Source organism: Copidosoma floridanum, unplaced genomic scaffold, assembly GCF_036245765.1.
Source record: "Copidosoma floridanum isolate Cflo_tuat_1 unplaced genomic scaffold, Cflo_Japanese_pri ptg000007l, whole genome shotgun sequence".
NCBI classification, from domain to species: Eukaryota; Metazoa; Arthropoda; class Insecta; order Hymenoptera; family Encyrtidae; genus Copidosoma; species Copidosoma floridanum.
In genome coordinates, this window is record NW_028321884.1 from 6156503 (window position 1) to 6180610 (window position 24108).

General features: G+C 43.6%; 1 protein-coding gene across 1 annotated transcript in view; it reads right to left on the minus strand.

The window, feature by feature from the left end:
- The window catches only part of LOC106642839 (CYFIP-related Rac1 interactor B), a 76558-nt gene extending 52801 nt beyond the window's left edge, over positions 1 to 23757 (minus strand). Inside the window, exons 1-2 of the mRNA XM_014357731.2 lie at positions 23676 to 23757; positions 23525 to 23601 (exon numbers count right to left, since the gene is read on the minus strand). The gene's annotated coding sequence lies outside the window, so the exon portion shown is untranslated. The remainder of the gene's footprint in view (positions 1 to 23524; positions 23602 to 23675) is intronic.
- Between the last annotated feature and the right edge of the window lie 351 nt (positions 23758 to 24108).

A 24108-nucleotide genomic window follows, 5' to 3' on the forward strand; every position in this document is an offset into this window, starting at 1 on the left:
CGGTTTTTTTTTCACACTCTCTCAGTGTATGTGTCGTTCTTCCCTCTCCTCCCCAACGCTCCTTTTGATTATTCGAGCAATTGTTTCTCTCGAGAGCAAAGTGGCTGTCGCGCTGCGAATGAAGAGACCTGCTTTTTTCTCGCGACACCGGGGGAGATCGGCGTTGCTTGATTGTTGTTATATTGCGCTGCGTTGCTTCGTTTTTATTGAAAAAATTCGTAGACGAGATTAGTAAGGGCCGTTTGTCGGGCGTAAAAGTATAACAGAGGGACGATACAACCCCGTAGAGATTCCACAATGTCCTTCTTGGTCCCTATGCGTGCACTTATACTTTTGTTCGACAACCGGCGAAAGATAAGCTAGCCGTGCAAAGTTCGCACAAGGGAAAAACCCCGTCGTTACAACACCGCGGGGACAAAGACTCTTATAACGGGCGCAAAAACTCATTGATCCTCTCTCAATCTTAAAACGAGTATGTTACATAAATAGGCTTCCTGCAATAAAAGTCACCGCTTATACGACGCTGCGCGTCTACAGTTGCATGCGGACGATGCTCCGGGACGCTATTGTGCTGTGTTTCCTCTATTTCGTATTTATACAACATCTGTATACTTATAGCCGCGACCAGCTCTGATAATTTTGTAATGGCGGATGCGTAAGTACGAGTATAAATAAATTATCGAAACCCAGTCCGGAGAGGCAGAGGATGAATGCGAAAGCGAAACAGAGGACGAATTGTGACCAATTAAAATTAAAAAAAAATTTGTAAGGGGGGGGGTCAAAGGGAGCTTTGTGTATAATATTATGTATAGGAGGAAAGAAAGAAAGGGAGAAACCTCTCGAGTTGGTCTGTCTCTCTTCCTCTTTTTGGTGCAGCGCATTGTGTAACGCGCCTGCTCGTCGCTGTAGTCCATATATATGTATATGCATGAGAAAGCGTCTGCGAGACCATACATACACATATATATATATACATCTACCTAGTTACTTATATATACACACTCTGACAGTCATTGTCAAGGGCAAGGATCTGTTTTTTTTTTTTTCCCTGTCCCCCCTTTTTTCTTTCGAAGAAGCTTTTCTCACTTTGCCGTCGAAATCGGTGAGTTGCATAAGCGGCGAACGAGGCGAGGTGGCTCAGGGGGTAGGTATACACGGGCGTATATACATGGGAGCTCGCTTCAAATGCAAATCCCGGGGGCTTATGAAAATTCACGAAGAGTCGTTAAGTGGCCGACGGCGCGCGCGGTAGGGCTGCAACTTTTTCGGCCTTATCGGGCCCGGGGATCCCGAAAACGCGGCCAACTATATGTGCACGGCGACCGTATACCTATACGTATACTTGTCGATTGTTTATCTATACCCACTCATTTACTTGCTCGACTGCGTCAACGATCGCTTAGCATACGATTACCGGGGAATTTAGATTTTGATTCCCGGAACGATTTTGACTTTCGTATCTCGCGGTGTACGTCGAGTGTATGGCTGTTCGAGACTATGGAGAGGAGAAAAAAAAAAGGTGAAGAAGAAATTCCACCGTACGTGGCCAAGTCAATAACGATGTGGAAGTGCGTGGCCTTCGAGTTGGCGAAATTCGGATAAGGATCGCGATAATTAACTAGATCGTAAACGCGAGTAGGTGCGCGCGTGGAGGATCTGTGGCGTCAAGATTTTTCAGAGCAGGTAGGCATAGGTATATCTAGAATATGCGCGGAAGAGCAGCTGAAAAAAAGGGGGCCGTAAAGTATATATATATAGCGGCACCTTTCGCTCGGCAATCCCGAAGCGATAACTCGGGCCGCTTTACGAGGGGCGCCCACCTGGAATCGGTCATTGTTTGGCTCTCAAGGAGAAAGAAGGGGGGGGGGAACAACGAGGCTCGTTTGCGATCGATGAAATTTTCATTACTTTGCGCAACCAAGTTTCTCGCAAACTAATTCGACGAGATCGTTTTCAATTGCTCCGACGGTGCGGGCACACCGCAGACACTCGATATACCTGCAGCTATACGTTATGCATGGGCAAAGTCAACGAGTTTAACCACCAGACGCACAACATATTTATATTATATATATATTATGTACCTATAGGAGAGTGAGAAAAGGAGCTACTAAAGGGCGGTCAAGAGCAACTATTATACACACACACGCCGGTGCGTCAGCACATTTGCGGGCTCTGAAGGCCAACCTCAAGACTATTATACTCGTGCCCTCAACTCTCGAGGCGATGTATATAGCCATTGTTCTCCGCTCATGTGCTAATATTTCGATTAGAGGAGGGTGCACACACACACGATTATGTACCTGTACAATATATATATATATACGTATGTGGATTATATACCAAAGTATAGTGTTAAGTTAACCGAGGTGTTAAGTGATTGCCAGTCGTTAAATATCTTTTTTTTTTTTTTGATCTGTATAATTATAAGGTATACCTACCCTCGGACGTGCAGAAATGGCGCTCTCAATTTATAATGGACCGATCCATCTCGTAATGATGATGAGAATGTGATGGGGGATGGGGGAAGGGAAAGTTAGAAATTACAATTCGATTAATATTAAAATGAAAGTCTCTCTTTCGTGTGCGATTGCACGCAACTTTTGGTTTATTCTCACGCAACGAGTACACGATAATCTCATTTCCTTCGCATATATATTATATAAGTGCACTTACTTATGCAATGAATGCAAGAGAGGAGCAGACAGTAGGGGACCGTGAAGGATAAATAAAAAAAAATTGCCAGTAGTGGAAGGAAGGAAGGAAGGAAGGAAAAGAGAGAGAAAGGAGATTCATTGAAGGCCTGCAAAAACGGGTACGTATGTATATATATATATCATACAGTTGCAGCGGTGCACTCTTTTTTTTCGTTGCTACTGCATTCGACGAAAAATTTATGCGCGCAACGCACGTAACACTGGTTAAAAATATTTTGTGGGTAAAATGGGCTAGTATACGAGCTTCGGCATTAACATGCAGTGTGTTATACATTTTGCGCTCAACGTCTCTGTGTGCTGTACCTACTTAGCAGGATATAAAATATAAACTCGTCCACCTTTTACACGTATATTATCCTTGCACGCATGTATATATGTTATATACAACTGCCCAAACTCGATGCAAAAAAAACTCGGCTCCTTTTTTTCCCCTCCCCTTTGCCACTCCATACTTCTTCTTCTTCTTCTTTGCTCCCTCTTATATACCCGATTCGTTCTTCTTCTTTTCTATACTTATACCTATACTTGGCTCGTCCGTCCGTCCGTCTCTCCTTTTTGCCATGCAGGTATACAATATTATATATGTGTATATACCACGGCGACGATCTTTCTCTTTTCACCCGAGCCTCGCAGCGTTCGGGTTTCTCCGTCCTCCCACCTTTCCTCTTTCTCTTTTCACACACGCACGTCCCCTTGCACGTCCTTTATAATATTCTCTTTCTTTATCCCCTGTACGTATACGTATACGTCATCTATATACATATGGTGGCTCGAACTGGTTCCTAACTTCTTCTTCCTCTCTCTCTCTTCTCTTCTTTCGAAAATTCTCTTCTTCGCTTCCTCCCCTCGCCACTACCTATATCATACGTATACACTCTCCACCGCGCGAGTTAATATTTATATACGCAAACGCATTAGTAGGAGATACGAGAAAAAGTAAAAAAAAAAAAAATATGTGCTCGCGCAACGTATACCTGTTGCTGCGTCTTTTTCATCTAATTTACATCGTGCGATAACGGGCCTCTTACGCAACCGTGTCATAACAGTGTGTCGCGTGATGTATGTAGCTAATACACATCTATTAAAAATTACTTAAATGTCTACACGTATCTCGGTATTTTGTAAATTACTCATAACGATGCTGAGAAAATAAAAGCCTTGATTGAAGCTGATTAATTGTATTTTCGGTCGTGTAAGTTTAATCGTACTCGTAACGCGTGGAAATCAATTTTTTTTTTTTTTTTTTTTTTTTGAAGGTAAAGAAAAAAAAAAATTTTAGCCTCTCGAAACAACGATTTGTCGAGCAGTCAATCATTAGTAATCGTCGGCTGTCAATTAATAGAGGAGGCACACGTATCTCTTACACCCGTCGTGGTACTTGTGTACACACAAAGTAGGTATGTATATATATACACGTATATACATGTATAGGCATTGCAGGGGAGAAAGATACATCTGGCGGGTCCATAAGACTCCCGGCGAGAGTCGCGAGAAGCCGGTCTTTCTCTCCTTCCCCCCCCCCTTGCCACCCAATGGGCTTTCCCCGTCGTTTGCTCGCTGCATCCTTTATTATAAAAGGAGTCTAGACGCGGCACCTGTTCCCGTCTCGCCGGCAGCAGCCGTTGCCGCTGCATCAGCTCGGGACCACGCCACTTTTTTTTTCACACCACACGGGCCCAACTCCCTCCCTCCCTCTCGTTTCAGGCGGATATGTATATACACTATCCAACGAACGACACATCACTGTGTGACCTGTACTTCATTTCTCTCTCTTTTTTTTTTTTTTTTTTTTTTTTTTTTACTTTGTCTTTCGGCGGCTTTCCTTTATTCCTCTGTTATCGAAGCGCGTCGGAGCGCACACATTAGCCGTGGAAACAGGACTCGTTTCGTGAATGAAATGTTGCCATCAGCTGTGGCCCGTAGGCATTTTCCGGGAAACATCCTTTACGGTCTGATTGCACGCCGGCTCCCTCTGTACACACGGCTAGGATCGTGTGATTTTTCGTTTTTTTTTTTTTTTTTTTTTTTTCACCACGACAATCGTATCAGTGAGATGATGTATGTACATGTGTATCTCCGTAACGCTGCCGATGTGCGTAAAGAAACGCGAGATAGGGTACATCATATAATAATCTGCAAACAAATCTGGCGCGTATTATTACCTTCGGCCATTCGATTCCTATACTGTAATTACATATCTCGAGGATCTGCGGCAGCGATTAGTCATGCTTTGGGGAGAATGAAAAGAAAAAGAAAAAAAAAAAAAAAAAAAAAAAAAACACGTACATATAAATATACGAGTGTATGTACAATCTTCAATGAGGAAAGAAAAAAAAATGAAATTTCATTCTGTACGTGTGTACGCACCGAGCTGTACATATACCTTATCCTGTACTTGCAACACGTACGTAGGTATATTATATTATTACGTTGTACATATATATCGAAAAATTGCAGTGTCACGTTGTTTAATTGCGGCGAAACCAGTTTCCCCAACAATACCTTTTTTTCGGGACCGCGGACCATCAACGTGTTTTTTTTTTTTTTTTTTTTTTTACTTCCGAACGCAAACTTGTCCCGATACAACAACGCTTTGGCGGTCGCTGCATCATCACGAATGAAAAAAAAAAAAAAAATGAAATAACGCGGTGGCGATAATTGGACAGTGATATACAACGCACATAGGATATAGGGTTAGTCCTCGCTTAGCATACATACATCGGTCAAACGCGTTTTTAGCTGCCACGGACAAACAGAGAGACACTGAAAAGCAGGGCCAAGCTAACGGAAGCAGAGTCGGCTGTAATATCAGCTTGCTTGACGCCTGTCGGCTCTTTAATTGGCTAATTAATAAGGGCTCCTGATTGCGCGTCTGGTATACGCACCCTCCACGTGCGTATGATATACTACCCCCTTTCTTTTTCCTCGGAGCGCAGATGCACACACGCTCGCTGTAACAAACTTATATATTATGTGGGCCCCCACGCACTGCATCGCGAAACGTAAATATACACCCGTAATCGTCGCGCTCGTCAACTTTCCAGATCATATTTATACACATGTGGACTTTCGTTGGTATATACACGATGGATCCAACGCATTTGTGTGCCTCGTGTATTATATTTGTATATACGTACACGGGATTTCATTTCAAGCTGCAAGGGGTCAACTCGAGGTTGGTATACAGATATACGTTATAATATACATGTGAGACGATTAGGTCGAGGCACACATATTTGATAATATACGGGTCGGTTAGGTGGATCAATATCGTAAAAACAAACATAATCGGCTGATGGCTCATCTGTTGTTGTTGTCGCTCTTGAGACGGGGTGACGCGTGTATGCCCGTGCCTGGAGACAATCGAAAAACATTACCTAATTTTTTTTTTTTTTCCCCCGAGCAAAACAGAGCCACGCGCGCGATCGGTGAGATTCGGCTGTTATTTTGCAAAAAAAACATGCACACGAGCAGATGTCGGGACGAAGGTGAGACGTCGTCGTAAGGTATATAACGTACGAAAAGAAAGAGTGTCCCTCCCACCGAGTCGTTAGCTCTTTCCGCGTGCACACGTATCAATTACGTTATCGTTTCGTGTAATCGCCAGGCGCATATATGCTTACGTAATCGCATACGCGCGCGTGCAAACCGACAATGCGATCGAGAGATAAACGCTGATTTTCGACTCTCCTTTTTTTTTTTCCTTTTGGATTCGGCAAAGGCAAAGTTTTTACACGCCCCGTTGTTCCCCGCTTTGATTTTAAGTGCGGCCATTTGGATGCCCGGCGCTCGGGTGAGTGACGGGCGCGCCGGAAGGAGTCGTTCAGCGGCGCGCGTCCGAAAATCGTTAGCGCATTTTAATTAGGCCCGATGAGCTCGGGGGGCGCGCTTATCCGGAATCTCATCTGTCGTACGAGTCTTTCGATGGCCCGAGATTAGAATGTTAAAAGGCCATTTGTTTACGGCGGAGCGCCGAACTTTGGTATCGCTATTTCGCTTTGTTTCGACAAGGAGATCGTTTTTCACGGGTGGTGATACTATGGATCTTTACGGTGGACGAAATCATATTGGTAGAATCGATTCGTAGTATATGGTCTGAGAAACCATTCATTTTCTGTTTTGTGTTTAGGGTCGCTGAGCCCGAATCTGTTGTCAGAATGATAATTAGTGACGCCTCAAAAATTTACTTTTTTTCTATTTAATCGTAAGACAATTCGTGAAAATTGCATTATTCGAGGCTTAAAACAATTGTACAATTGTACAAAAAATTGAGACTACGATTTTTACTTGTTTTTTTTCGGTAAATTTTATGATAGTTTACGGTAGTATTTATCGTACAGATAAAAACAAACCACAATATAGTCTTTAAAACTACTCACTTTTTTCTTATTCGAAGAAACTTTCCCGATGTCAAAGATACTTATGTAAGTTGTACTTAAAACAGCTGTACATTTTTTCATGTTATTTTCAATAAGTTTTGTCGATACGTTGACGGTAGTTTTTATCACAAAGATAAAAAGAAAAAAAACAGCCTAAATAATTTTCTCAATGGAACTACGAAACCTATAATCTTATCTTGAGAAAAACCTCCGATGACAAACATACCGAATAACAACCCCATCTGACTAATTTGTGTTGCTTTCGATGGAAATTTCGAGATAAGCCATTAATGTTCGTTTAACATTATCATATGGCTGTGTATATAACGAAGGCATTCCTATTCTTTGAAAAAAAAAAAAAAAAATACATAAACTTTGAGAAAAAACTTGAAGCAGAGTACAGTAGTATCAATCCCACCGATGTTTGATTTACACGCCAATGAGTGATTAAAATCATAGTTTCGAGTAGGATCGTCAAAAATAGTGAGATTACGATCAGCATGGAAAAAGAAAAGAAAGGAAAAAAGTATAATTAGCTTGGAAGTATTTTCGAGTTTTCCCACTGCCCGACATCCCCTTCGGGGGTTTTTTAGTGTCGAATTTCGACTTTTCGACTCCACGGTACAACCAAGCCCGGCCGCTTCTTCTCCCGCATAACATCACAGCAGGTACCTCGTAACCCACACATCTGGGGACAGACATAGTCATCGGCAACATAATATACCCACCGACGCTCAACACTTTGTATTCTAAGCGACGTCCGCGCGGACGGGAAATCCCTCCGTGCGATGTATAATCCTCGAGGAGTCGAGTCACACTTTTTCCGTATATTATGTACCACCAGACAAGCTCTTGCTCCTAGTCGTCCTGCGCCGCACGGAGGACCGACCAACCCGACTCTCTCTCCCTTTTTGAATAGTTATTGGGTTATTTATGGGCTGACGAAAAATCCCCTCCCCCAACTACAAACAACCGACCAATGCAGCATACATAGGGAACCTACGCGTGTGTATGTCCAATGTCTCGGACCCAATTAAAAGAAAGGCCCTCCTCCGAATGATCCCGTTTGACCGAAATAAAGAAAGAAGAAGAACTCACCTCGACGAGCCGGCAATTTCTCCCAAAGATGTGTCGGAGCTGTTAAAACGGACGAAAGAGACCTCGTCGCGTTTTTTTTTTTTTTTCCTCTCCCCATCCTTTTCTGGGAATTTTCGAAAACTCGACCCTACACCCATACGTACTATATATTATACGTATCCTTCGCGGACCTGATTGAACTTTATTGGCCCCGCGAGGTATACGTACGCACACAAGGGCTGCGATTAATTGTCCTCGTATGATCCTTGTCCTCGTCTTTCGCTCCGTGTTACATATATACACGTCCCTCGCTTTGGCAATACATGTATACGTGTTTTCAAATGAATTAGTCCAAAAAAACGGAACCCATTGACGTTGATTTTAGGCCAACTCTGGAGCGAAAAAAAAAAAAAGAAAAAAAAAAGGTCGCTGAACCCGCGGCCGACCTCCTTGGGCGTGTATGGATCAGCCAAAAGCGTCAGCGGTCTTTTGATAAGCGTTTCATATATTTTACACTCGATGCGATGTGGGCCACTTCTCTCTAATCTCCAGCTCTCATCGTCGTCTTCATCGACCAACTATACACATTATTTATTCGTACGCGCGAGCGTATTTACATTCCATTGATGCTTATGTACCAGAGCGTGTGTATGATTACGTGGGGCATGTTTTTTCGTTCCTCCACTTTCTCGGATCGTTAATTATTTTGCGTAACCGGTAACAGCCAGAATTGCGTGTGTTGCAAGACGAGAAAAAAAAAAAAAAAAAAATGGCAACGATAACGGGGACGCCGAAAAATACAAAGTATACGTGTTTGTACTAATCCCGTGTGGCCCCCCTCGGCGGGGTCGTTAAAAATAGCTGCCGAGTGGGGGGAAAAAACATAGCACCTCGCGATAACCGACCGTGGGCGATCGCGCGAATTTCTCCTCTCTTTCTTGCTTTTGTCCTTCTTTCTTTTCTCTCTCTATTTTTTTTCGCTCCTCATTATCTACAATACTCCACGCTCGCGTTGGCTCTTTTGTACACTTGCGGATGACCAGCTTGCACTCGTTGTGCCGAACTCTATACATCATTGTTTCCAAATCGCTCGTAGATGCGTATACAAACACATCGACCGATGGAATTTTCATTACCAGCTTCCTTACGCTGAGATCTTTAATTTATCGATTTCGAGATGAAAAGACGTGAAAACACCTTTTCCGGATGAAATGAAAATACAGAGTTCAGCTAAATTATTGTTATACTATCGCAAGTTACTCGTGCATGGAGTACATATACGTAGTGCATCGAAGAATCCGGGGAAAAAACCATCTATTTCCATACGGTCGATGGAGCTTTGGAAGACGCACGCATGCATATTTTACACTAAATGCATCGGAAAGAAAAGAAAAAAAAAAAAAAAAAGGAAAACCGGCTCCGATCTCTACACACACACACACACTTATTTGTCCAAAAATAACCGAGCCCTGCGCGGCTCCTACCATTTTCTTTTTCCCCTCATTTCCAGAGTTTTTACTTTCCCAATTGTCTCACACGCCACCATTCAAGTTTAATGTCGCGCGATTCGTGGTAACATCATCATCACCCATCGAGCAACAATGATCGGGGAGCCGAGTCTTACAAGGCACTCGGTAATAGAGAAAAAGAGACTCGGTAATAATGGAGTGGTATAATAATGCCAACAGCCAAGCAAGTTACAAAACGTTGTTTCCACGGACACGAGCCACCCGGGGTGCTCCGCACACGGATAGGTATATACCTCATGATACACGCTTTTCTCGCATTTCACTCTCGCGCGCACACATATATACCCTCTTCCATCCCGAAAATATACCATCTCCCACGCGTGCGAGCATGTATAGGTATCCATAGTTTTTTCCCCCCTGTATATACCAGCAGCTTTACGTACACCCTATATATCCGTGCAAGCCGATATCTCGGGCTCGGTCACTGTAAAAAGGCTCGCTCCCCCCGGACGATTTATGACGTCGTCGAACGACGCGCTCCTTAATTTACTACCCCCCTCCTCCACCTCTACTCGCCACTCGAAGCTTGAACTTCAAATCTTTTCAGCTGTGCACGTCGCTCGAGTGGCGGTGCCATTGGGTTTTCCGCACTTTCCTAACGACAAAGGGAAAAATTTTGATCGCGAGAGCGCACGTGCAGCCATCCGACCCGAGAGGGTATGTGTTATGTATATATATGTGTGTGTGGGCATAGGGGCGTGGGCATTGATAAAAAAGGCGTGCATAATAATATCACATGGGGTGCACGCGAGACTGCAGCGTCTCATCCCTGCGAGCGCCCGCGGGCAGATGGACGGCGAGCCCGCGAGACTCCCTCCCCCCTTTTTTTTTAATTCTTCGCTCTCCTGTAAACTCGTTTTCTCTCATTGTGCTCGTTCGATGCATTGTTGATGTGGACGCGCTTCCGGGGGGCGGTGTATATATATAGGAGACGCTGCGTCACGAGGGGCCAGACGGACGCGGCTCTCGTTGCGAAATTTCGGGTCTCGGGTTCGACGGACTCGCGGTTCGGCCTTTGCTTCAATTTTTTTCATACATATGCAGGGTTTGTTTTTTCATTTCTGCGCGGGATCATTTTTCTCATAATTGCCAGCTATAAGAAGGAGCTTTGCGTACATTTTAAATACCGACGTGGCCCCCTTTCTTCTTCTCGTCTCTGCTACGCGTGGCGGGGAATATTATTCGTCTCATCTCGTGTATATATTTACACCAAGGCAAAGTACATATACGTTTCACCATGCTCTGTACATATTTCGAGGGAAAGAGCAGATTTTGTTTAACCAGCACTCGCGTACCTAATACTCTCTGCAATGTAAATCTGAAACAACTTAATTAAAAATCTAAACAAATATACGGGTTACAATAAAAAAAAATATGTATATATACATGTACGGACTTGCACCATCGCAGGGAGCTGAGATAAGCGTAATGTCGCGGGTACACAATAATCTGCGTGTAACAACCGATGTGTGCCGGGAGAACGAGTTGAAGGGGAGAGGGGGAGAGATAAGAGCTAAGTATACATATATATGACGCGTAATCGCCTTTATTTTTACGTAATGATCTGTAAACGAGCTCGGGCGCGCGCGTGTGCGAGCACTCGGGAGCGCCTTATCGGTACCTCCTAAATTATATCGACAGCGAAATTTAACGCTCCGAATAAGGGGAAGGGGAGAGAAACTCTTTAAATCGCCCTGGGATCTTATCTCCGTCGCGCGAGGTCTCTTCTTTCCTTCCTCCACGTGCTCGACGAAACAACGCGCGATGAATTTCGGCCGACGATTGATTTATTAGCTCGTACACTCTTTGGACACGTATACACTTGTACATGTTATATACTCTCGTCATCTGCGGAGGGGAAAAAAAAAAAATAGTTCTTCGCAGCTGGGCCATTATCCTCCGAAAAATGGCACAAACAAACACAGACTGATGGTGCGTGGCGCCAAGAAACGTTGTGCAAACTAACGTTACATTGTACTGCTACTATGTGTGTATAGGTGCCAACTCTGCTGATGAGGTGGATTCGGCGTTTTTGCGGCTCTCTGTATATCTCTTACGTGATGATAATGACGAAGTTTGGGCGACGCTGCCAGGGTATATACTACACACGTATAGGTATGTGGGTCCGTGCGAGAAAAAAAAAAGGACCGTCCGAGTCTATATTCCTAGAAAGAGCCGATCCGTATCGACAGTGGAGGAGGTATTGGTTCCTATACAGCCGCGGCTTCGAGATGGAGGGTCTCGTTTCGGAGCTTCCCCGGCCCATCCTCGCAGGTTGGTGTCTAGGTGGGTATACGTACGGCCGATGCCGAATCCTTTCCTTTGTCTGTCTCTCTTTTTGTAAGGTATACCAACCTATACTCTCGACCGGGGAGTTTTGAGTGGCTCTCGAGGGCTAAGAGAGAGAGAGATTTATGGGTTATTTATCGTGGGGGCTGGAAGAATTTGCCCGAAATATTACCGAGAACTCCCTCCCTCTACACCGGCGAAGGCCGTGAAACGCCAAAATTTGCCTTTTTTTCTCCCCTTCGTTTTTCAGGAGGACGGATAGCAAACAAGGCTATAAATATGCACTAACGGTACGCGTACAAGATGAAGTTTAGTGCGCGTCCCCCGTATACCTATATGTATACGTACAAAGTTTGTGGAAATCGTAGGTTTTTCCGCGAGATGGGCCGGAAAAATGGTAACGACCGTGCAAATACGGTGTGGAAACGGGGGAGTGATGCGCTAATGGGCAAAATGAAGTTTTTCCCACGTTTAATTATACACGGCAGGTGTAACATATTTGTTTGCGCCTTCGCTTGAGAATTTCACCTTTGAATCAGCAAAAATGCAACGAACGATTTACGATTTACGATGCGTTGCACTTTTACAAGTACTGTTATTGCCAATAAATATGATGTTTTTGTTGTTAAATTATACTTTTAACGCGACGAGCGCATCACGTGAAGTAAGTTTCAAGGAAGTACAAAAAGAATCGGAGAAATAACGGAGGAGAGAAACTTCAACGGGAGGATAAGTGGACATTTGTTTCGTTGCCACTGTTTTTCTTTTTTTTTCTCCCCCCACTCCCCCTCAAAGCCACTATTCGTAGCTATATACCTGTGGTGCTTAGCGAGTAAAGAGGAGATCGGTAGCCCGAACAGAGAAGCTCAGCAGCTTCCGAGGTGTACATGGTGGTAAACATCCCTCGGCTGGAATTTTTTCGCGCAGAGAGACTAATCGCTTTATCACCCTCTCCTCGGAGAAAGCAGGGTCAGGGGGGAGGGGGAAGTTTACCCGGAACCGAGAATCCTCGATTTTTCAGTCGGCAACGCGTGTATATATGAATCCTTGCGAATTTTGGGGGCCCGAGAATTACCCGCCCACCCATCGCCAATACCCGAGCGTCTCCATTCATACGGGCAACGGAGAAAGAGAGTAGGTCCGACCTTGACTTTGGATGCGCTGCTGCTGCCATTGTCGGTGTGGCTCCTCCTCGTCTTCTTCTCCTTCATCCTATTTTTCGAGAGAATATAATACCAGCGGTGCTTTACACCGGAAGTTGGTGTATGTATATATATATATATACACGCACGAGCTGAATGGCGCCAAAGAGAGAATGTGCCTTAACGCCTGGTGGTGTTTTTCGGTCTTTCCCAAGTTTTCTTTCTTTTTTTTCTTTCATTTTTTTTTTTTTTTGTGGAAATACTGGAGGTTCTGTTGTCACCCCTCAAAAAACACATTAAATAACTATTGCTTGAAAAAAAAGAAAAAAAAAAAAAAAAAATTGCCGATTTGCTATAAAATGACAGTAGCTTTTCCCTTCGCGCGTCTCTGCTGTTAATGCAAATGTAAACATCGCGCGAGCGGGACAATTTTTCAAAACACGCTTGGTTTTTGTTTTTGTCGGCCGATAAAGCATTGCGTGTGTCGATTGCACGTTCCGAGAAATGACGCTGCCGAGACAGTGTGTACACACATGCGCGCGCATTGTTGTTTCATCCGATTGCCGGCTTTTAACAGTCGCATACATATGTGTACAGCCGATGGTTGATTGCGGGTTTTTATCACGACACCGCTTGTTTTTATTGATTTATTTTCAGTACTTAAAAAAAAAAAAAAAAAAAAAAAAAAAAAAAAAAAAAAAAACATTGTTATTCGATCACAATCAACCACGATTGAATTAAACATCCAAAATTATGCTTTATCTACAAGTATTTTAAGGGTACACCTATATAAATAAAGGCTGTGTTGGATTCAGTTTTGGAGTCGTAGAAAATAGAGAGGAAAATAAAAACTCGCCGATTTTCATCAAATTTTCAGTGGGCGGTGTCGTACGAAACCGAGTGAATAATAAATTTGGGGGTCCACTCGAAGGGCGTCCAAAAACAACAACTCGCACCACCAGAGATTAATGCGCGTTAAAACCTTTTACGATCGAGGGGCCGATTTTCTCTCGTGGCGGTCTCCTCCGTGAAAATAAAAATTTACGAACGCTCGGACGATCTTGATGTCCCACGACGACGACCCTGCCAACACATTGCCGGCAGATTTTTCGGTGCAAAAACACCGAAACACCAAAAGGCACATCGGAAAAAAAGAAAGGAGAGATGTTTTTTGTTACGAAAAGTTTATTTACTCGTAGAGTTAACAAGAATCAAATTATCAAACTCAACAGTTGGGTATGCGTAACATGTATGAAATCATGACTTTCATTAGTTGATTTTCACATTTAGTCGTACATGGGTATACACTGTACTGTATAGAAGCCATTTAAAAGGCATAAAGCCCTCGTGTCGTCAGCTCGTTAGAAAGAAAGAAAGAAAAAAAAAAAAAAAAAAAAAAAAAAAAAATATAGAGAAAGAGAAAGAAAGGAGAAGGGAAAAGAGGCGAAAACGAGAGGACAGAGACTCTTTCATTCCCTATTCCGGAGGCGACGAAGGGAAAAAACGACTCGATTTTCAATATCTTCCTCTTCGCTGGCGTCACTCTCCTTCTTCCTCTCGTATACCCATAAGTATACTTTCTCTCCTTCCTCCTCCACCGAGCGGTCGTTTAATTTTCTCTTTCATGCCTTCCGCATCGTCTCTCCGACGCGTATATGTACACCCCACGTGCACACACCAACGTCACGTCAGCGGAAAATGCTTCTCGCCCGCAATATATATATATATGTATTTATATGCAATACATTCCTGTATTATAATTCACCACTAGGTACGTAAGCAGTTGATGTCTGCTGCTGCATCACGTTCCTCCGCTGACGTCACTACCGGCAAATAACGCAGACGCTATGGTCTCTCATGGGAGAATTCGCTCATGGGGGGACATGTAGACGTCTGTTGCATGGCCTTGCGCTTGTCCACACTATATACGTGCATATATAATATATATATATATGGGTGCTACCCCCATTTATGTTCGCCCCTATGTGATGCACGTATATGAGCCATTCTATCGAAAGGACTCGTATCTTATAGATATGGTTGGTGAGGTCCCCCGAAGTCGATTCGAGGTACATTGTTTGTGGAATCATATTATGTGTATGGGAAACTTTTAGAATATACATCGAGGTGTGTAAATTTCGTGTAAGTAATTTACCAATGTATTTTGGGCCAAATTTTCAATTTTTCTTTAAAAACCGTACCTATGGGTCACAAGTTCAAAAAAATATCACCAAAAACACTTCATTTTCTCATTAACAGATGTCAAAAAAAGTAGTAAAAAATTTTATCGCTCCAGAATTCGGAAATACCTCGTTAACTCTATGTTTACGACACGCCCACCCACATTCTTGGCAATCGGTACGTGGAAGGGACACGAATAAATAAAAAAAAAAAAAAATTGTTTTTTTTGTGTCCAATCGCAGGAGACTCCTAATTGGAATTTTTGGTGAAACCACCCCATGCATCCTTCCAGGCTGTAATGGATGAGTTTGTTCGATTTTTCAGAGGCATCGTGTGTATGTATGTATCATCTACTCGATTTCGAAAAGCTTTAGAGAACAAACTCGAGCACACGTCACGATCCGAGAACTCTCGAGGCACCGTACAAAGACCCCATTTTTCACCAACTTCGATTAATGTAGCTCTCCGAAGTCTATTCACCTCTCGCTAAAGACATTTCCATCACCGGATCAGATTTTTGGGTACAACGTTATTCCCATCGATGAAACACGCGCTGTATACGCGTACATACGTGGTCGGGCGCTTATCTGCGCTCATTTATCGGCTCCGTTTTAATAGCAATACAGCCGGAGGCCACGAAATCATTTATCGTCTCGTGTGCGAGGAACCTCGTGCATGTGTCCATCACGGGTACAGCTCTCGGTGTGCAAAGTCGAAATTCGCGTTTTCTGAACCACCGAGAGAGGAAAAAAAAAATGATTTATCATAGGAGTCGGTATGATGGATAAATTTTTCAGGGACGCTCGGAGCAATTTAGACGAGCTTTTGGTAGAAAGAAAAAAAGAAGGCGTATACGTCGAGCGGTGTTGTTTGAAAGGGAAACACGTAGGTATATACGAAATCGGATTGTTTTGAAATAAAAATAATAACGCGATGAATGTCGAAATGTATTTTCTACGAATTCGTGGAAATTGCGTTGATCTCTGCACTTTTTGGTTTGGAAAATAACAATACGAGAGAGAATAGGCGGTACATTGACGAAAACAAGACAAAGGTGTAAATGTTTTCGTGCCCCTCGAGTTGGTATATCAAAGGGCAAATAACTGAGATTTTTTCGCTTGTTGCCAATGTACATAACACCTACGTTTGATGCTGTGTGCGGGAAAACGTAATCAGACGCAACTGACGGCCAAATAAAAATGTCCCTTTTACCCCTTCTCTTGCGATACAGGGCACCAACCCGCGTAAAAAAAATCAAGTTTAAAAAACTTAAAAAAAAGTTTTTTTGTTCATGTTCAGAAAAAGTTTTTTTTTAATTCTTTCTTGAGACAGAGCGAAACTTGGTCAGAACTTTAAACGCAAGTTTTAGAAAAGTTTCTCCAAACGTGGTAAAAAGTTTTTTTCTGAATTTAATAAATTAAATTAAAAAAAACTAATCATAATAATTAAAATAAAATAAATTTAATTAATTTAATTAAAATAATCTAAAAAGAAAAAATGCAGATGATGTTGGAAGGAGTTAAAAAAAAAAATAATAATTTCAAGCAACACAATAGGAAGAATTTATTCATTTGAGATGATTATCGCTAACGTTTTTGTTCTTTTTATGAGATGCTCGTACGTAACAAATGTTTGTTGCTATTATTAGCATTAGGCACATAAGAATACGCGCAGTTAAATGCGTTGAATATATGTAATTTATAATTCTTAAAGTTAAAATTCACATTTTGCACGATAATAATGAAATATATCACATGCAATAAATATATTGTTTATTTCATAAGCTTGAGTATAAATTTTGAATAAACTTATAAATACATTTTTTTAAACTTTTTTTTAAGTAACGTTATAGTATGAGCTTTAATATGTTCCATTTGAACTGTACAAAAAATTTGTAAAACTTTTTTTTAGATGCATTTACTTATAATTTAGACAAAGTTAATTGACGAAAAGCCAAAAAGAATTTATTAAATTGAGTAAAAAACTTTTTACAAAATACAGAGAAACTTTTTTTAAACTTGCGTTTAAAGTTCTGACCAAGTTTCGCTCTGTCTCAAGAAAGAATTAAAAAAAAACTTTTTCCGAACATGAACAAAAAAACTTTAAAAAAAGTTTTTTAAACTTGATTTTTTTTACGCGGGAAACAGTCGCGAGCAGGTGAGAAAAAGAAAACAAAGAAAGAGAAAGCAAAAGATAGCAATGACGAATCGGGTCTCCTCGCAATAATACACCAACGGCCCGAAGCTACGGAGAGAGAGAGAGAGAAGCTAATGCCGTAAAAATGAGTATAGTTATCGCTAGCCAGAATATATATATATATGTCATTGAGGTACCGTCACACGCCGACGCTCGCGCGAAATAATCCATCAAGCCTCTTGTATATTTCTCGCTCTTTCTCTTGACTCCTTGATCGGCATTTTTCTCGCTTGTGCCTTTAAATTCCTTCCCAAGTTACGTCTGCACGTCACTCCATTACTCACCAAATTGCCGCAACGTCCCGTTTAATTTAGCATTTTTCTCTCTCTCTCTCTCTCTCTCTATTATTCTACGCATTTTCGCGCGACTCTGACACGCTGCACTTTGTCGGCTTCGCTAAAAATAGGCGGAAAAATACTACCCATCGCGCGTCGACCGCGAGATCTTCCAAAGGCCAAAAGCAGGTCGGGATTTAAATGTCGTACACATCTGAGGCAGATGGCATCGATGAAAATTCCTCAGATAAGGACAATACAAAGGGGAATTTCTCGGATTTTACAGTTACACCACGTAGATATGCGGCACGTACGTGTCCAAGGATCTCCCTCGAGTATAGTGATACGAGAACGACTTGATTGCCGTTCGCAAAACAGCACCCGAATCGGCTTACGTTGCGGGCACTGGTTAAAATTTACCAACACCGCAGTAGCAGTAAAATGTTTCGGCCACCGATAACCCGAACACCTTAACGTGCATACCACACAGTCCCGAGATTTCCCGCTAAACTTTCGGCTCCTTTCAATAATACCCCAAAGCGCCTGGCATGATTCACAGACCCATAGCGGTCCCGTTAGCTTTCTCCCTCCCGGTGTTATTTTCACCCTCCGGGGGAGAGGGCAGCGATTCGTTTCCCCAAGCCAAACGCCTCCACTGCCTCTTGCTCTCTTGGCACTCAAACCCACGACTCCAGCTGACCTGTAGCGCTTGTAAAACCGAGCCGTTTTTCTGGCCCTGTCCATTATGCACACCCATACTGTGTACAGTACTTATTACACCCTCGAACTTTTCGGAGGACAAGGGGAAGAAGAAAAAAAAGAGCCCCCACTAGTGGTGGTCGTTTCGACTTTACGATGGGCTCGGCAAAAAAAAGCGACGAAAAATTAACGACGCGCCATTGTCTCCCTGCGCCTTTTTCACCTCTACCGCTTCTTGGTTGGATCCGAACAAAATTGGACAGATAAGAAAGATCTGCCACAAAAGAGGATACATTTCCCGAGAGTCAAGAGTACGTAATATGTTTGTTGGGAAGGAAAGCGAGCGAAGAAACTCGCTGGGTGGCGCGTCCAAGTCCAGCCAGAGGTCGGGAATTTTCTAAAAAAGGCGTATACATATGAAAATACTTTCGAAAAGGACCCTCCCGATGACGTTAGCTCGCGGTGCCGAGGAAAAATCGGTAAGGTCGTACCTATATACGAGATATTAGCAAAACTAAGAGACATGGGGGACAGATGATCAACTCCGGGGCGACGCATTGTCCACCAAAAGTTTCTCCTCTTTCTTTTTGTCTTTTGTGTATACTGTAAAAGCCACCCGCACCATGTTACACGTGTACATATACATGGGTGCGGGACGCTCTCCCGATGTTCTTTTGATGATTCACCGTGAGAACACCTCGTACGCGCCTACAATGCCCTGACAATATTATAATAATATATGCGACCGGTATAAACGTCTGCGGGCTCTCTTACAATACCCCAATCGTTTTTCACCCGGCAAACTCGCTCGGTTTTCGGACCAACGGAGAAAAATCGGCAATTTTCCGCGTCAAGGCGCCGTGTGTCAGTTGAAAACAAAGTTAACGGCAATGCGTATGCATCGAGGGAAAGTGAAACGAGGTCTAGTGGTCCTACAGGGAGTTTGAAAGAGTCGAGAGGGAAGCGGCGTTTAAAGGCCCGATCTCTGCTAGAAAGGGGAAGCTCCCGGCTGGCGGCTCCGAGTTATCGAGTTTCATACTCGGCACGTTTTGACAATAGCCCTGTCCGTGAAAAATGTCTAAATATATATAGGTGTGCGTGCGTGTACAGAAGAAGACTGTGTGCCGAAAGGAGGCGATCGGCAGAGCGGGTACCCCGTCAAAAGTAATGGCCGTGTCACTTTGACAGCGCACTTGACTCGCTTTCCAAACTTTTTGCTTTTGCTCTTCTCGGCCCGTCTATTGTTTTACTCCGTGATATTTATTGCCACCGATTTGCCAAACTTTGTGTATACAACAAGTGATGGCAAGAGGAGTAGGGGGAAAAAAAAAAGACTTTTGGTCGCGAGTGTAAATATAGAGACGTCGGGGAGATTTATTGGCCGGTTCGATTGGATGTGTCATAAAAGGACGTGGGAACGCGGTCTCGGCGACACGCCATGAGCTCGTATGTACAGCTCGGTCGTTTAATTCCCTGCTCGGCTCTTTCGACTGCATATGCGTCAATCGTATACCTACGTCTACTAATACTTGTATGGCCTTGAAACGTTTTTAAACTTTCTGATAATATGTGCTCTATACCGATTGGAAAACGTGACTACATACTCTTTTCTCTCGAAATACGATAAGCAGAGCCACTTGGCCTTTTAAATGGCCACTACAATGGTATCGACTGTCTTTTTACCGCGTATATAATATACACATACACCCACACACAGCTCCGGCAAGCGATTACGATCGTTTGGAAAAAAAAAAAAAAACAAATTCTCACCTAATTATTGGGCTATCTTTCACACCTGAATTGTTTTTGTCGTCCCCATTAAGCGTCGCGTTTGGACACTCGGTGATGGAGAAACAATGGGAGAACGAAATTCCGAGCAACGCCCATGGCGGCCCGACGGTTTTCACAAAGTTTCTTCTTTATCGATCTTTCATCATCGGACTGGGTGGTTCGATGACCTTTGGAAAACTTTGATAACACGCGGGGATCGCCAGAATGCAATGACACGGCGCGTTACTTCGGAAAGCATACTCCCACGAACTCCATCGAGCACGACAAACGGTGAAAATTAGCGTTTGTTGCTCTGGTCAAAGCTCTGTACGGATAAGTACCTCAAATAACACAAAAAAAAATCCCAAAGCTGTAAAAAGGGGAGGAAAAAATAATACCGATCTCGACCGATCGGCAGCTTGGGACGGAGGAAAAGAACATCGGCGTGGCGCAGAGAGGAGCGTCGCAAACTTTCCTCCTCTCCCGCCAATATCAAACATATATACACGGACGGACGCGCTCCGCAACACATATATATAATGTTCTTGGCAGCTAGCCCCGTTCGCTGAGACGCGCGAAAAAGAACCGGCTTCGCGTGCATGCCGTGCCGGCATCTGCCAGCCAGTACATCCAGCAGTGGCGGCGCGCGCACGCACATATACACTCGCGTGCCGTCTGCCGAGGCCGCGGAACGTTTTGCTACGCGCCGGTCCGACGCGGAAAATAGTCCCGTCGCTCGACCTGCGTTTCTCCGTCTAGCTCTGATTTTACGCCGAGTCGCGGCTAGAAAATCGGCTCACGGCTGGGATTTTTCGCGACGCGTCCGATTATCCGTGGTTTGGGGTTGGTAAGGTCGTATGATTCGAGGAAACGGTGACATTATGGGACGGTTGACGGGCGGGCGCGGCATGTACACGATATTATACGAGAGCGGCGCGCGTGAGACCGACTGTACGCCGATTACGGGCTGGCGCGGCCAGTGGTGTGCCACCCGGGACTCGGGACCCTGTGCCAAAGGCGCGCGGACTGTCAAACTCTGACGTAATCGTTACTTCATGGAACACTTTTTTTTACATTTTTTTTTTGTCTGTACGTGTCTTTCTGTATTTTAATAACTCGGGGGGTAATTCAAGAGTGCAGTTGCGCAACTATTGCACCGGATGGTCCAACCACGTCGGTTGATAATTATTATGTGTATACACACGTTTTTCGAGCAAACGATATAGCGGAAAAATAGTTTATCTAACTTTGAATATCAGATCGTCGCCACGGTACGCTTCTTCATTAAATTGCACTCAGTTGCGATATAGTCCGGGAGGTACGTTATATGATTTCGAGGCCAACGGGAAGGTACCAGATAAATCAACATTCTAATGCATTTGTTCACACTGATTCTGAAATGGCTAGATAAACGTGTCCCACAGTGGTACAATACGTTTAACTCGAAAATGTTTCAAGAAGAAATTTAATTTTCTCGTAAAATGATTCTAGAAGAAGTTGCGAATTTTCCAAATCCCGAATCCGAGCATTTTTCATCAATTTTGATTGAAATTAATTTTTGATCTCCTAACTTGGTTTTCGTTAAAATTTCAAAGACGCATTTAATGTTTGAGACTCGCTTTACTAGTTAATCTTTTGTAATCTCGATTATGGAAATATATCGAAAAAAAAAAAAAAAAAAAAAAAGTAAGCAAGTAAAACCTAGGTTTATCCAATGTCCTCCCGTTGCACACTGAATCATGTACGTAGCTCCCGGACTAACGCGCGTGAAGAAAAGCTCCGAGCTATGTACAGTAGCGCGACGCGAATTCCAGCACCTTTTGTGTGTGCGTACACGCTCAACATGTATTGCCGGTGTATAATCACCGACATCCATCAGAGTTCGATAATCCCTTCGAACGGTGTCTCGGCAAAGTGCACTTTATAGCCGCATACTTGTGCCACGTCGTGGGTACGGTGAAAATGCCGAAAACAAAGTCAAATAATTGCTCGAATTTTCCAAAACCAACCAAAGCTGAAAACACACAAAAGATTAGGTGCTCAAGTTATAGCACGTGCGGCTATCTAAAGAATGTACACCGATTAGTTATTTCTTTTTTCGGACAAACAAAAAATATCCGAAGCCGAGTGTACGGCACGCATTAACAGTAGGCGATAGCAACGATTGTTCTCTGAAAGTTGGTACACATAATGGATAACGGAACGCGAGGGAATGCGCCATCGCCCGATCGAGAATTTCCAAGGATGCCTCCCCATTGAGGAGCCGAACTGTTCGTCCGCGGAAGATTCAGATCGGGCGAAGGAAAATAATACGCTTGGGGTGTACTAATTGTTTGTTTCGCAAAAGGAGTGATGATGGAAACGCGACGACGAGGAGACGTATAAATCAGCTCGTTTGGCATCGCGTGTATTCCACGTAGAGCCGCGATATCATCGATATCTTACTTCTCGGTACACAACGTACACGTATGTATGCACGTACGTGCATTCGAGGCGCTGATCCTTCTCGCTCGAGCGGACCGAGAATAACGAGAGCCTCCTTTACCTCTGCTGCTGCTGCTGCTGCAAAATTCTCAAAGTAGCGTCGTTTTACTTGTCGGCATTAGGCAGCCGTGCAAAATTTCTAAATATTTTCCCGCTTGGACCAACACATACAATACTGTTTGGCTCCCTAAGCGCGCCAGAATCGTAAATCTCTCTCTAGGAGACTACAATGGCCCTCCTTTAAACGTCATCCGTTTTCCAAATCATCTGTACATGAAAAATACGTTTTTCACGTCAATCGCATAACATGAGTTTGGGGCAAGTGCACACCTCAGCTCTCCCGAAATTTCACGCACGACCGTTAGGCCCGTCGTAAAATTCGTCAAGAGTCGTAACGGTGAACTCCCCTGTCCCTCTCTCAGGACGAACTTTGATTTCTAGTGCCGTTTCCGCAAACGTCCCGACGATGCGTGGGTCCAAACCTATTACAGGGCCTCTTCCAAACATAACACACACAAACACATAACTGGCGCTCCCTTTCCCTCTCGCACATTACACACGAACGCTCTGCTCTCGGAACCCGGGACACCCCGGGTGTGAGATCCTGCAGCGCACAGCTTCCAACAGGTTGCAGGAGAAGAGAGAGGGGACGCGGCAAACACCATACACACACACTCTCAATTGTGAAAAAAGAAAAAAAAGAGAAACATAGGGGGACATGTAATAACCCAACTTGCGTGTAATACTCTAAACAGGAGTAGATGTATAAGCAGACGGTGCACTTACCCGCTTGTCAAATCGCACTTGCAGCTGGAATTCACGGATTCGGTTTATTCCTTGGATGCCCGGTTTGCGTGTTCCTCCTGTAAAATTTATACACTTTTGAATACACAAAATCCCCGACACCATCCCATGTGTATAGTTTTGGTTTCATTACGCTCACAAGAGACGACAAGGTTGAAACTGCTCGTATGCGTATGCATATACTTGCGTTCCAGCGTTGCACCGGGTACACATATAGGGCAGGCTACTGCAGTGACGATTGACGTTTTCTCGTCCTCTGGTTGTTTGACCTGAAACTTCATCATTATTATTGTACAGCAAGCTCGAAACAATTAAAACATAGATTTAACACGTAAACGATCGATTGCCGATTTTTACATGGCCCCACGCGATTAAAAGCGCTGGTGATCTACATCGTGCTACTGAATAAGTGTCGTACAGGCACGTAGCGCTGTACGGCGTATAGTCACGTACAGTTTATACACTAGAAAGTGAACGAGAGCGGCGTTGCGAAGAAAAACCACGTCGGACTGGGAAGACCGAGGGAAGACGGGGGAAAAAAAACCGTAACTTTGGGCAATAAATCT